Source organism: Leptonychotes weddellii, chromosome 10 (genome assembly GCF_054177405.1).
Source record: "Leptonychotes weddellii isolate Sample4059 chromosome 10, ASM5417740v2, whole genome shotgun sequence".
Lineage (NCBI taxonomy): Eukaryota > Metazoa > Chordata > Mammalia > Carnivora > Phocidae > Leptonychotes > Leptonychotes weddellii.
In genome coordinates, this window is record NC_138378.1 from 46,229,685 (window position 1) to 46,244,867 (window position 15,183).

A 15,183-nucleotide genomic window follows, 5' to 3' on the forward strand; every position below is an offset into this window, starting at 1 on the left:
TGGCTGTAGAAGCAAAGAGAACATTCCTCTCAGACTTGAGTTCTACATGAGAGACAGGCAGAGTAAGCAAGGCTAAAAGAGGGCCCGTTCAGCCACGCCATCTTTCTTCTCTTCAGTCATTTAGCACACAGAAGGAGCTACACTGGTGGGGTAAAAGAAAAAGGGCAAATCCTGTTATCCATTTGGGCAAAACCTACTCCTCCCTTTGACCTTTCCCACAGCTGTGTGCTTTTGCAGGATTGTCTCTCACATTGCCTCCCTCACCCCTAGCTGCAGAGGCAGGCCCTGGTGATGTACCCCACCCCATCCCCTGGCTGGGGCAGGATGGAAAATGCAACTGGACCGCTCTCACCACCTGTAAGGAAGAGCCAGTCATCAGGGAGCAATGGTGAGATTTTTGGAGCAATCCTGACACAGCCTGGGCCAAGAAAATGGATCACAAGTCCTGGCAGCCACAGAAGTTCATCAGTGGACCAAAGTAGACAGAAACCCACACCCAAAGTCTACAAAATAAACCTCACCTCAACCAGCGGTCACGGGAGCCAGCAGAAAATAAACGTGGAGACCAGACAGCCTCCACCCCATGATGATGTACCTCTGGCTTCCCGAGGCCTAGACACCACCCAAAGAGAAGAGGGGAAGTCTCCTGATAAATTCAACATTTCCTTTCTGCTCCTCTCCCCGCAGCCCTTTCCTTTCCCATCCCAAATAGGATTGCCAGATGAAATGCAGGATGCTGAGTTAAATTTAAATTGCAGATAAACAATGATATATATTTTTAAGTATAAATATGTCCCATTCAAATGTCTTGTGTTTGATATGATAAATCAGGTAACCACACCCCACAGAGACAGTTTTAATTGGATTAGCCTGAGGCTCCTAGAATGGACATGGTTAAGATTCTTTGGGAAAAAACAGGGTTGGAATACTGGAAGTTTTATTTTATTAGTACTGTTTGCTGCTGCTTCATTTAACATTTCCTTTTACCACTGAATGGGAATAGATACTCCAGAATAAAATCAGCTCAGTTATTTAAAATGAAATTTCATCTTCTGTGTATTTGAGTAGTACATTTTTACCTCACCACAACAAACTTGGAGAGGCAGAATACAATGTGTGAGGAAGTATAAGGAAAAAATTTCCACATTTTTCATCAGGAAGAATCATAAAGATACTGTCGAAATCTGATGAGTCCAGAAACAAAGATCTTAATATAATTAAAATCACAAAGATAAAGAACTAAAAGCACATTACAAACCTTTAACTCACATGCACGCAAACGCAACACAACACACAAACCCTATAGTAAACGTTACCTTACTGAAGGGTGACCTTTGGAGAATTTAACTTACAATTTTATTCTCTGCTGTTTTAGCATAAGAGCCGCCCTAACTACCACACTGGTTTGTGAGAGGCCTAATTCGTTCCCTACCCCCCCCATACACGTGATCGGCTCCTCTAGCCCCACCCTACACCCCATGTGATTGGTTTCTTCTCTTCTCCCCTCCCCCACCCGTGTGACTGGCTCCTCTTCTGCCCCCACCCCCAGCGCTTGTGATCCGTTTCTTCTCTTCTACCCCGTTGCGTGTGGCTGGGTCTTTCTCTTTAGCCCCCGCCGCTCTGACGATGAGGAGGAAATGGGGGAGAATGGAAGAGAGTAACCAGCTTTGGGGACTTATAAAGTCTAAGATAAAATATAAACATGCCATTGTGTTTTTGAAGGCTTGAATACAAAGTCAACCTGTATTGTCCAAGGAAAGGACTGAAAGGAAACTTTCATGTTTGGAGAGTTGAAAAGGAAAATCTTTGGATGAGGGTCAGAGACCTAGAAAAAACGTCATGTCTGTGGGACGAATGGGTCAGCTTCTCCAGAGCATCTCAGAGAGGTGAACTATACTGAGAGAACTGGGGCTTAGGGCTGTGTTTGGGGGAGCCGATGAAGGCCACGTTGGGCCAAGCGTAGGCGAGAGGGAATAGAAATGCTCACAGAGAAGCTCTTCTGGGGACCCTGGTGGTCCTGGGCAGGAGCAGGCCCCTGAGACCTCCCAGCAGCAATGGGCCAGATCAGGAGCAGCACGCGCTGTGGCGCCCTGTTCAGCTACCAGGGGAAGTTGGGCTGACTCCTTTGGGAAAGGATGTGGTCCTTCAGACTTCACAGCTCAGGCAGGGCAAGGATGTGAGGATTGTTAAGGGTGAGATGGTAGGTTTTCTGCCAGACTGGCTGGGAACACACGGGGGTTGTGATAGTAATATCAGACAAAGCGGAATTCAAGGCAAGAAGCATTAAATGAGTCAGAATGGTACTTCATGTAAAGAACTCCACAGGGAGGGACTGTCATGAGTCTCTGATAACCTTTCCGCTGTGCTGTTTAGAAGTCTTAAATTTAGATTTAGAAGTCTTAAATTTAATTCAGCGTATCAGATGTCAAAGAAGAGATGATTATCTCCTGAGATGCTTTCATCTGACCAATTTCAACATCTTTTTATGATTTAAGAATGTGAAAATTATGATATGTGAATGCTCCACATGATTAATATATGACAAAGCAAAATGTAGCGTTGTTCTTCCTGATAAACGTTACAAGTATTAATGCAAGACGCAGATGTCCAATTTATCCATTATTATTTAACATCGATCTGGAGTCAGTGTAATGTCATGTAATATTATTGTGAGTCAATGTACTTTAGAAGGCAAGATGTCAAGGCTAAATATGGGAATAAAAGAGGCAAAAGTAATATTATTTGAGGATATGATTATATGACTGGAAAACTAGAAATTTCATTACAAATGATTAGAAACAATCTGAATTAGGTTAGGTAGCTAGCTACAAATTTAATATAGGAAAAAAAACTAATAGCTTTCTCATATATAACCAACAATCAGAGGGGTGCCTGGGTGGCTCAGTTGGTTGAGCAGCTGCCTTCGGCTCGGGTCATGATCCCGGGGTCCTGAGATCGAGCCCTGCGTCAGGCTCCTTGCTCAGCCGAGAGCTTGCTTCTCCCTCTCTCTCTGCCTGCCTGCCACTCCACCTGCTTGTGCTCTCTCTCTCTCTCACTATCTCTCTCTCTCTATCTGTGTCAAATAAATAAAAATTAAAAAAATTAAAAAAATAATAATCAACATCAGAAGATATGGGGGAATACAAGTTCCCTTTTATAATAAAATGAAACATGCATGGATATCAGGCAGGATTGCAGACAACAGAATCCACTCTATCTACTTTAAACAAAAACAAGTTTACTACAAGAAATTAGGAAGTTTATGGTATTTGGAGGATACAGTTCCAGGGAGCCAAACTTGAATGCCACAAAATGAGGAGCAACTCTACCTGCAGCAATACCCAGTCACATCACAGGAAGTTTCTAGAGAAGACCCCAACGCTGCTGAACACCTTTGCCATGAGATCTGTACTTCCAAACGGGTCCCCTCTTGGTTCTCAGTGCTGTCTTCCAAAATTTTACCCTGGTGTGTCAGCTCCATAGAACTCGCATCACATGCAGAATGCCAGCTACCACAGAGTCTAGAAAATGTGGTTTTTAGCCTTTGAGTCTTTACAGGAAGCATGGTAGAAGGGAATTGAAGCTGGTGTTAAATGATACAATTTACAGTGTCTGCCATAGCCCCTGAAAAGACTTAACAAGAAACATGTTGGATGTACAATCTGTGCAGAACATTGTAAAAATTCAGTTGAAGGACATTGAGAGCTTGAAAAAAAATGGAAATATGTACCCAGTTCTTCAGGAGAAATAATTAATAATGCAAAGATGTCAGCTGTCCTTAAATTGCAGCCAATCAAAATCCAAAACAGGATTTTTTGAAGTAAAACATTATAAACGTTTTATTCTGAAAGACAAACCTATGAAACTGTCAAGAAAATTCTCGAAGAGAAGAAAAGTGAGGTGGGAACTAGCCTTAACACATAAAAGTAGATTTAAAGGCGGGCGCCTGGGTGGCTCAGTTGGTTAAGCCACTGCCTTCGGCTCAGGTCATGGTCCTGGAGTCCCGGGATCGAGTCCCGCGTCGGGCTCCCTGCTCGACAGGGAGTCTGCTTCTCCCTCTGATCCTCCTCCCTCTCATGCTCTCTGTCTCTCATTCTCTGTCTCGCAAATAAATAAAATCTAAAAAAAAAAAAAAAAGTAGATTTAAAAGCTTTTTCAATGTTGGAAGTTTGGCCTTGGCACATGAACATAGGGACTCCAAAAACAGACCCAAATATATGTAAAAATTTAGTACACAATAAACATGCTCTTTTAAACCAGAGAGGAGATAGATAAATTAATCAATCCATGGGTGCTATTTTTAGAAACTGGTTAAAATTTAAACATAAGTAAGACTTTATGCTATTTCCTTTGCTTTCTCACCAGTAAAAAATGCAAGTCGGGGTAGAAATTTTTACAAGTACAAAAGGTATTAATACATTTTCTTTATTAAAAGATTCAAACATCTAAAGAAATAAACATCTCCAGAAAACAGAAAAGCATTTAAAACAGAACTGACAAACCACAGCCCTGGAGCCAAATCCAACCCACTCTGTGTTCTGATAAATAAAGTTTTATTGGAACACAATCACCCCCACTCATTTACATACTGTCTGTGGCTACTTTCCTGCTACAACATCAGAGCTGAGTAGTTGTGACGGAAACCATGTCCCACAAAACCTAAACTATTTACTGTGTGGTCATCTATACATTAAGTCTGCCAATCTGATCTAAATTTTAAAAAAAAAAAAAGCTAAGAAAAAATGTTCCAATACTGCACTGTTATCACCACCATCAATCACACTTCTTTCCCAGAGTTGACTCAGCCAATAGAGTAGAGCCTTCCAAGCTGTTCTCTATCCATTCGTATGCACAAATGTATGTATACATAGAAATAATTTTCACGTAAGTGAGATTGTATAATATGTACTGTTCTGTAACTTGCTCTTTTCATGTAATATAGCTTGGAGCTCTTGCAGTGCCACAGAGAGGTACCTCATCCTTTTCAGTGACGGCACGATATTATATAGTGAGGATTCAACCATAATTTATTTAACATAACCGTCCTTCCATAGGGAATGAGACTTTCCAATGTCTCATAATGATAAGCAATATAACAAAGAATACTAAATGCATATTTGTGCACAGGAGAAAATATTTTAGTAGAATAAATACTTAGGAATTGAATTACTAAATCAAAGGGCATGCCCTTAAAATTTTAATTTTGATAGTCTCAAAATGCCCTCCAGAAAAAGATACCAACACTTAAACTCTTACCAATTGGATATGCAATTTCCCATTTTATTAAGCCTTGTATGCACACACAATATTGTCTATTCTTGTTAATTTCAGGCACTATGATGGGTAAGAACTATATCTCATGATTTCATTTTGCCTTTCTCTGACTAAAGGAAGTGAGCCATATTTTTAAATTTCTTTTGACCATTTGTGCTCCTGTGAATGGCCTGTTTTCAGCCTTTGCTCATTTTTCTATAACAAAGTTTGAAAATGTGTGTTTTGCTCATTCTACACAGCATTTTGTAGTTCTTGTCAAATTAGTTGCCAACATTTAGAAATTGGAATATTTAACATTTTTTAAATCCATATTTCTAGCCTCTTCTGAATATTTGGAGGCTCTACAACATTGGGCCCCCAATGGCAATAAATGGCTGGAACAGAAGAAAGGCTCCTTTCTCTAGTGGAGTAGGTGTTTCTTAGACCCCTTGTCCCCTTGCAACAGGTCACTGATCTTTTCCAATGACCTGTCTAATCCCTGTAGGCACTTGGTTTTGCAAACCCTGTTCTGTTTGGTCCTTTATCTTTTTTTTTTTCTTAGTGATTTGTAGGAGCTTTTTACACATGTAGGTGTATCCATGTGTCTCTTTTATATATTACAATATTTTCTGTTATTAATTCCCTTTCTGAAAGCTTTGTTTATGCTATCTCTTGATATTCAGAAGTTTTTAAATCTTCATGTAGTGAAATCTATCAGTTTATTTCACTTTAGGACCACTGGGTTTTGTAGTTGCTTAGGAAGGTCTTCCTCAATCCAAGTTTATAAAAAATATAAAAAATATTATTGTTTATGTTTTCTTAAAATGCTTATAGGTACACCAGCTCAATTTCATTTTTAGAGTATTCCATCATTTGCTCATTTATTTGAAATGCCACAAATAGGAGTACACTATTCTGTGCATCTTTTAAAACTAAATAGTATATCTGGAGGATTATTTCATGTTGGTCTACATAGATGTACCTGCTTTATAATAGTTATATTAATGATTCCATTATCAACTTATTTTATGATCTATTTAACCAGCCCCTACTTAATAAACATTTAAATTTTGTCTAGTGTTAGGTTACTACAAACAATAGCACAATAAATATTTGTTTCATTATGCACCTATGTCCTATCAGTAGAATCAGGCCCTAGGAGTTGAATTATCAAATTTAAAAGTATGTATACTTTTGAAAGATACTGTCTACTTACCTCCAAAAGATAGCGAGGCTTATACTCCCACCAGCAATGTATGGGACTGCCTTTTTCCAGCCCATGTGTATTATCTAATTATCTGATCTTGTAAGACCATCTGATATATCTGATAGGTGAAAAATTGTGTTCATGATTTTAACTTCTATTTCTTTTATTTTCAATGATATCAAGCATCCTTTTACGTGGTGGAACCATTTATTTTTTTTTCCAATATATTGTTCATTCGGGTTCTTTGCACATTTTCTAAGATCTTTTTCTTACTGGTCCGCTAATGCTTCGTACTGGACGATGAGATCCTTCTTTTGTGCATTACAAGTATTTCTTTCTCTATTTTAAAGATTTTATTTATTTATTTATTTATTTATTTATTTATTTGAGAGAGAGAGAGCACAAGCGGGGGGGGGGGGGCGGTTAAAAAGGGAGAAGGAGAAGCAGGCTCCCCACTGAGCAGGGAGCCTGATGTGGGGCTCCATCCCAGGACCCTAGGATCATGACCTGGGCTGAAGGCAGACGCTTAATCCACTGAGCCCCCCCAGGTGCCCCAAAGTGTAAAGCACTTTAGAGCTGGTTCTGTCAACTAGAAGGATTTAAGTCAAACTCGAAGTCGATAGAGTAAATCATGTTTCTCATGTTAAAAACAAGACAACAGGTACCAAATGGAGTCGCTTATGCTAAGCCCTGTGTCACCAAATGGAGACCTAATTACAGTTTCTGCTCTCCCAGAAATGGAATCTTAAACCAGTCAGTCAGGAATCACCTGACCAACACTAACTAGGTAATCTGCCTGGTGGACCCCCGCTCTCCCCTAAAGGAAAGTAACCTTGCTTTAACCAACCCACATCTTTATCCCATGTAACTTCCTTGTTCCTGTTCCCTTCTGTCTATAAAAGTCTTCCATTTTGTACAGCACCTCAGAGCTCCTTTCTGTCTGCTAGATGGAATGCTGCCTGGTTCATGAATCATTGAATAAAGCCAATAAGATCTTTAAAAATTTACTCAGTAGAATTGTGTCTTTTAACATTTGATATAAATATACATCTGGGTAGATAGATGATGGATGGGTGGAGAGATGAAAGATAGCTAGATGGATAGATAAAGAAAGATAAGATCTAATTTTTTAGACACATCATTGATTGGGGAGAAGTATGGAAGACTCATGAAAAGAATTAGAAAAAAGGAGGAAGGAAACAAGAAAATAACTATAGGTAAAGAGCAGGTTCTATAAACTGTTGAACTGCTGTGTGTATTAGTAAAAAAATAATAAGATGGATTTTAGTCATCAGAGGTTAAATTTTACTCAACATCATAGTTTTCCTTACTACTGTTAAATACTTCAATCCTACAAGATGCATAAACTTCAAAGATGAGTAGAATAAATGTTCATCAGTGAGCTTAAGACACAAAATGGTGCAAATACGGTGGAAGCCCCCTTCCCCTGCCTCTCCCCAACTGCACTCTCTCCCCTCAGCCCCTCCCCATGCTCCCACTCCCAGCTTTCTGGAACTTGGCAGTTATAAGTCACATATTTACCCTGTAAGTACAGTTCTGTGTGTCCATTTAAATGTATAGTGTTCTTTTGCATGCTTTTAAGCCTTGACATAAATGATATACTCCATGTATTTTTCTGCAACTTTCTCTTTTTAGTTCAACACAAAATTGAAATTGATCATTATTTTCTTCTAGCTCTGGCTCATATTCTGGCTGATTTGTAGTACTACATTATGTGAATGAACCACATTTAGGTTGTTTTCACATTTCAAGCTTTTATAAACAATGTTGAAACAGTCTTCAATACAGTTCTTTGAGCATGAGTGTAAACAGTTCTCTAGGGTACAAAGATAGGATTGGAATTTCTGGGTCAAACAACAAGTTTTCAATCCTCTCCTTACTATTTTCTTGATTTATCTATATATCAACTAAAAAATGATCACTATAGAACACATATAAAAAATGTTTAACTCAATAGTTTTATTGAATTCATTGTAGAGACTGTCCATCCTTGTTTTCATGTAAAGAACTATGAAATTAGAAATACTTTGAATTATAAAGTGTACTGGCATGTGACAGAAACACGCTGCAATTTTTTCTGATACAGCACAAAACATGAAATCCTGCTATTCTTTGCGATTGTCTGACACGTGTTACCTAGTCATTTTTCCAGGCCATGCTGTCATTCAGCTATGAAGATAGCATTCAGGCATTTTCAAAAAGATCCAAAATGACAAAGCAGCAATAATTAGCGTTCAAAATGTAATCCTACGATAACATTGTACAAGTAATAGGAATGCAAAAACCTAAATGTGGAGGGACTCACAAAGGTGGTGGTAAATTGCTTAGCTCCTATCTTATATTCACAGGACTGTATAGATACTTCTTAAAGCTCATAAACAGTTTCTTCATTCCACAAATATTCCTTGAGCATTTACCGTGTGTCAGGCTTGGGGCTAAGTACCAGGAATACAATGACAGAATAAGTATAGTCATAGGGGAAACAAGCATTAAATGACTTATACAAAGGGGCGCCTGGGGGGCTCAGTTGGTTAAGCGTCCAACTCTTGATTTCGGCTCAGGGCATGATCTCAGGGTTATGAGATCAAGCTCCAGGTTATGAGATCTCAGAGTTATGAGATTCTCTCTCTCCCTCTCCCTCTCCCCCACCCCCTCTAAAAAAATGATTTACACAAATAAATAAAAGTAGAGTGATAATCTGATAAACAATATAGAATGAAGGTCCATGGTACATTGAGGATATACACTAAGGGGAATGTATATCTGGTCAAGAAAGCCTGGGAAGGTTTCTCTGTGGATGCTCTCCTTGAGCGGAGACCTACAAGATGAGGTTGCAGGGGATAAGAGGGAGACAGGGAAGCAGCGGGCAGAGCAGGATAGAACCTGGGATGTTCTAACACCGGATCAAAGACTGCACCAAACCAAGAGAAGCATCAGGGATTGAGGGATTGGCAATAAACAATAGGACAAAAAGTCATTAAATACACAGAGTTCAGGAAACTATTCAAAGTCATGAAAGTATCCACTTTATATCTGTCATCATCCAATCATATCTACCAAAAATGACATGCTTGACCCAGTTTCTTCAACAAATGACAAAGAAAAAATAAGAAATTTATCAACCAAGTGTAAGGTATGGATTTTCTTTGGCTCTTGGTTCAAGAAATCTAATTGTAAAATGACACTTACAGGAAAATCAGGGAAATTTGGACTGTGACTGGACATGAGAAGTCAGGAATTCATTGTTTTTCGGCGTGATAGTGGCATTGGAGTTAGACCAAAAGTAAAATAAATGAGTTCTCCTGTGTTAGAGAGACATTCTGAAGTGTTTGGAAAAGAAATGATAAGATGCCCAGATAGGATGTCCATTAGAATGGTCTGGCATGAGGGTGGGAAATCGAGATAAGGTTGACTATACTGAGAAGAGTGGAGCATGGCCATGCGTATGTGGGTTAGGAACTATCTCGTGTTGCTTTTTACAAAAGATTCTTTACTTCCTTTACTCTCTTTCTTTGGCTCTTATGACACTAGGTTGTGCTTTGTTTTTTCTTTCTTGGTTGGACTACAGCTCATTATTCCCAGTTGATAGGGTTTTGTTTTCTTTACTTTTTAAAATTCCATCAGGTGCAGGTATCAAAAGGGGAAGAGCCCATGATTCCATTTTCTTCTGCCTCAGCCCGGAAGACATCTCTGCAATAGCTTTCAAATACCCAGACCCCAATGGAAACTAAGCGGGCAGAAGGTGATAAATAAGCAGTGGGGGTTCAGACCCCCACGTTGCAGACCTAGCGCACACCTGCTTCTCTCTACTGTGTGAAACTGAAAAGAAACTTACAGGGTTGACCACATGGAAGTAATAGCAGCCATTCTAGGTCATAAGCTAGGGAACAGTCTAGACTGAGACAATAATATCAATTCTCCTGGGTGGGAAAAGCAATCAGACAAAGTGAGGCACTTGCTGATACCAACAAAGCTCTTTATCTGCCTAAATTATTAATGACCTAAGGAGTACTTACAAGTAGGGCCCAGTCTCACCACTGCCCTACTCTGTATCCCAGAGAATTTCCCTTCAACCTCTGTAAGGTATGACGGTGATGTCTGAGTCAACTGAGCACTGGGAGAGGAAATGAGATTATAAATATGAGATGCTGTGGGGAAGAATTAGGCCTCTGCTCTTGGTGCTTCTTTTTGCACACAAAACGAATTGGAGAATCTGATGTTCATGATCAGTAGCTTTCATGGTGCTTATAACGCCATCCCGGGGGTGCTTACAGCCCTGGCATTCTCTTTACTTCCTCCAAATAAGTATTCAGATTCAGTTCAGCCAACACTGAAGTGCCCGTGAGCTTGGTGGTCAAGCTTCTCAAAAACATTGTGTGGTGTACCCTCGTAACTTTCTTCCCCAGCCTTGAGTCACTCTTGGAGTCCCAGATGGGTCAGACACTTAAGAAAGTGTTCAATTCTTTCAAGCTAGTAGATGGCCGTTCTGTTCCAATGTAATGAGAGCTAGCACCTTCTAGGTTCCTATATAGTCTGGGCCCCCTCTTAGTCCTGTTAAAATCCATGTCCTCTAATACTAACAATATTGTAAGGGAGATGAGAAATTAGTAAGACTTGGGAGTGTTAAGGAATTTGCCCAGGAACATACAGCAAATTCAGAATTCAAGGCCAGCCTTCCTGCCCTGGTGGCCTGAGCTTGGGTCCTGCAGCTCACTGCTGATGACCGTGGAGGTCAACATATGCTAACTTTCATCATTAGCCATCAGCGAAATTCAAATCAAAACCACATTGAGATACCACCTTACACCAGTTAGAATGGCAAAAATTGACAAGGCAGGGAAGAGCAAATGTTGGCGAGGATGTGGAGAAAGGGGAACCCTCTTACACTGTTGTTGGGAATGCAAGTTGGTGCAGCCACTTTGGAAAACAATGTGGAGGTGCCTCAAAAAGTTAAAAATAGAGCTACCCTATGACCCCGCAATTGCATTACTGGGTATTTACCCCAAAGACACAGATGTAGTGAAAAGAAGGGCCATATGCACCCCAATGTTCATAGCAGCAATGTCTGCAATAGCCAAACTGTGGAAGGAGCCAAGATGCCCTTCAACAGATGAAAGGATAAAGAAGATGTGGTCCATATATACAATGGAATATTATGCAGCATCAGAAAGGATGAATACCCAACTTTTACATCAACATGGATGGGACTGGAGGAGATTATATTAAGTGAAGTCAAGCAGAGAAAGTCAATTATCATATGGTTTCACTTATTTGTGGAGCATAAGGAATAGCATGGAGGACATTAGGAGAAGGAAGGGAAAAATGAAGGTGGGGAAATCGGAGCGGGAGACGAACCATGAGAGATTATGGACTCCGAGAACCAAACTGAGGGTTATTAGAGGGGAGGGGGGTGGGGGGATGGGTTAGCCCAGTGATGGGTATTAAGGAGGGCACGTACTGCATGGAGCACTGGGTGTTATACGCAAACAATGAATCATGGATCACTACACCAAAAACTAATGATGTATTGTATGGTGACTAACATAACATAATAAAATTAAATTAAATTAAAAAAACATATGCTAACTTTCAAGTCACTTTGTATGTAAAAGTAAGAAATGCTTAAATGCTTGATTCAGCGACTGGAAGATCAGCAGACCTGGCAATAGGTTCAAGGAAGAGAAAGAACTAATGAAAGAAAGAACGAAAGAAGAAGAAAAGGAGAGGAGAAAAAGAAAAAGAAGGAATGATATTAAATGATGACTTACTCCTCTAAGTATCTAACCTTCTAGTTTCGAAGGAAACTTCACCCTGACTCTGCCTAAGATCACAATATTCTCTGCTGATGGAGTGGTAAATTTGCCCATGCCCCTTTCCTGACCAGGTGATGAATACCCATGGTTTCTTGAGGAAGATGATGCTTTCCTCTGACTTTCTTGGCTCACATAGCTTGTGCTAAGCCTTGTCCCCTTAAGCAGCGCTGTGGAGGCCCATCCAGGACCCATGGCCCCAGCACGAGCATCATCTGCCCTAGCCTGACCACCCGCTCTGACCACCTGGCCGGGCTCTGGGTCTGTGACCTGCCCCATGCCTGTCAGAGGCTACAAAGTGTTTACTTTGTTGCTATTGTGTGGTTCCTAGTTTTGACCAAAGCCCTTGTATTCTTTGGAGGCAATCTGCACAATATCTTTTCTGTCCATATTGAAATCTTTGTTGTCAGTGGAGAATCCCACCAACACAACTGGTGCTTTCCAAACAAAGATATCACCTGCTATAAAATTTCTCCTTATGGTAAGTACTTCTCTATCTTCTCTTATCTCCAATCTACATGTACTTTTCTTGTCTTTGTTAGGTTTAATGTGTGTTTTGCATCTTATAGTCTGTTTTCATCTCTTCCATTAGAACAGAGAGTGTTTAATAAATTCTTAATAACTGATATGCTAAGGGCCAACTAAAATGAAACGTTGAAGGAGATGTGGCAAATTCTACTATTCCAAGTCTATATTTACCTTTGCACTCCCAAACGTATTACAGTAACATCTGTATTAAGACATCACCAATGAAATGAATCCTGAAAACTGAGTGAAGTATATATCAAAATGAAAATATACTAGGCCTTTCTTGAGGACTTAGGCTGTGCTTCTTAAAAATTTGTTTGCCTGACTTTCTGCTAGAGCTTGAAAAAGAGCGACTCAGACAAAACCATCAGGCTGATAATATGAGCTATGTGACAAGCTGTCCATATGGAGCTCTATTAGCTACTAATAGCTATTAGCTCAGAAAAAGATGAAGTCATCACAAAGCACTCTGCTCAGCAGGTTCCTCTCTGTTTTATGACAGCGCCAGGTCTAACGTGAATAATGATACGGCTTCCATCTCCAAGACCCTTCCTCCAAGGAGCCCAAAGTGCTTTGCAAATGTTTTCTTATTGATTTTCATAGCTCTGGTGCGGTGTTCTGAAGGCACCAGAGGAAGCGGTGTGGTTGAGGGTGTTGCAAGTCAGCGGAGAGACCCGGCTCAATTCCCACCGTGGAGTCCAGTTTGGCTGCGCCCCCCAGCCCCTCCCGGGGCTGGAGCCTGCCCTTCACCTCTTCCTCCTCCCAAACAAAAGGAGCCTTCACAAATGAGAAGCACAAGGTGTCTGGGTTTTTTTATATGCCTTCAGTGTGTTAGTTCTCAAAAACATTTTTATTTTTATTTTTTATTTTATTTTATTATGTTATGTTAGTCACCATACAATACATCATTAGTTTTTGATGTAGTGATCCACGATTCATTGTCAAAAACATTTTTAAATGGCTGTTATGCCTGTGGAGGATTATTGTAGGATGAGGATTTCCCTATTTGGAAAAAAAAAAATTTCCCACCATTCAGCCTGCTTTCTTTGTATCCGTGACACAATGGACAATGGCAGACACTGAAGGTCAATGAGCAGTTTCTGGGGAAAATAAATAAATAAAAAGGAAGAAAGGAAGGAAAGGAAAATTTTTAGAAACCCAAAGGAAATATTTCCTTGACTTTAGCCAACTCAAAATATATCTATTTTGAACTTTCAGAACAAATCGGAACAAGTTAAAAGAAGAAAAGCCTAAAGAGTGCAGCTTCCCGACTGATGACCCATTGAGTTTTCCTGAGACTGGAATACAGATCAGTAAGGGCCTCCGAGTGTGGCCTTCTCCAGGAGAGAAGCCGAGAGGCCAGTGACAGCTTTGTGCAGTGCAGTCTGGCTTCGGACACATCCTCAGGAGGCTGCCGCCGAGTTGATCGGAGAGGCCCATGCGGGCCTCAGGGAAAGCAGAGAGCCCTCTGTGGTTCTCCGTTGCTTCTATCAGGACCAGAAAATTCTTTATTGGGGGAGCTGTCCTGTGCTCTGTAGAATATTCAGCTGCATCTCAGGTGTCTGCTCACACATGTCACCAGCACCCTTGCTGAGTCATGCTTGTCAAAATGGCTCTAGACTTTGCCAAATGTCCCCTGAGGGCAAAATCACCCCCGGTTGAGGGGCGCCTGGGTGGCTCAGTGGGTGAAGCATCTGCCTTCAGCTCAGGTCATGATCCCAGAGTCCTGGGATCGAATCCCTTATCCGCATTCAGCTCCTTGCTCAGGGGGAGTCTGCTTCTCCCTCTGCCTGCCGCTCCCCCTATTATGCTCCCTCTCTCTCTCTCTCTGACAAATAAATAAATAAAATGCTTCTAAAAAAAAATCATCCCTGGCTGAGAACCACTGTCCTTTATCAACCACTCTGGAGGGTTTTAAAAACTAAACTTTCCCCAAGAGTTGGCTGTTGTCAACTGTTAACAAGAATGCTATTGTTCCATGGGGAATGAACCAGAATATCAAAAGAAATTCAAGACACCACCAGGTCCGAAGGACTCGCACATCCCTTAGCAGAACACAGCACTCCCACTCAAAGAAGCAGCTGCTTGACCATATTTTCCAAGGAAAACTGAAAAAGGCCTTTCACAAGAAAGTGTTTGCTTCACCACCTAAGGCTTTAAAGATTAAGAATATTTTCCCCTCTCTCCAATTACAGGTGTCATTAAGAATTTGCTGAAATGTTGCCCTAGCAATCAATTTTAAGATGACTTGCTTTGCCCTTAAAAATGCATTAGGAAGACAGGATGGCTTACTGATGAACCAAGCAAATTGATACGCATTATAATCGTGTCACCACTACTAATAATTACCTGTGGATGACTAAA

The 15,183-nt window shown here is 40.6% G+C and overlaps 1 long non-coding RNA gene across 1 annotated transcript in view; it reads right to left on the reverse strand.

Moving 5' to 3' along the window:
* Positions 1 to 2,791: 2,791 nt before the first annotated feature.
* The window catches only part of LOC115936800 (uncharacterized), a 55,486-nt gene continuing 43,094 nt past the window's right edge, over positions 2,792 to 15,183 (reverse strand). The window contains exon 3 of the long non-coding RNA XR_014149206.1: positions 2,792 to 4,119. This is a non-coding gene — a long non-coding RNA (uncharacterized LOC115936800). The remainder of the gene's footprint in view (positions 4,120 to 15,183) is intronic.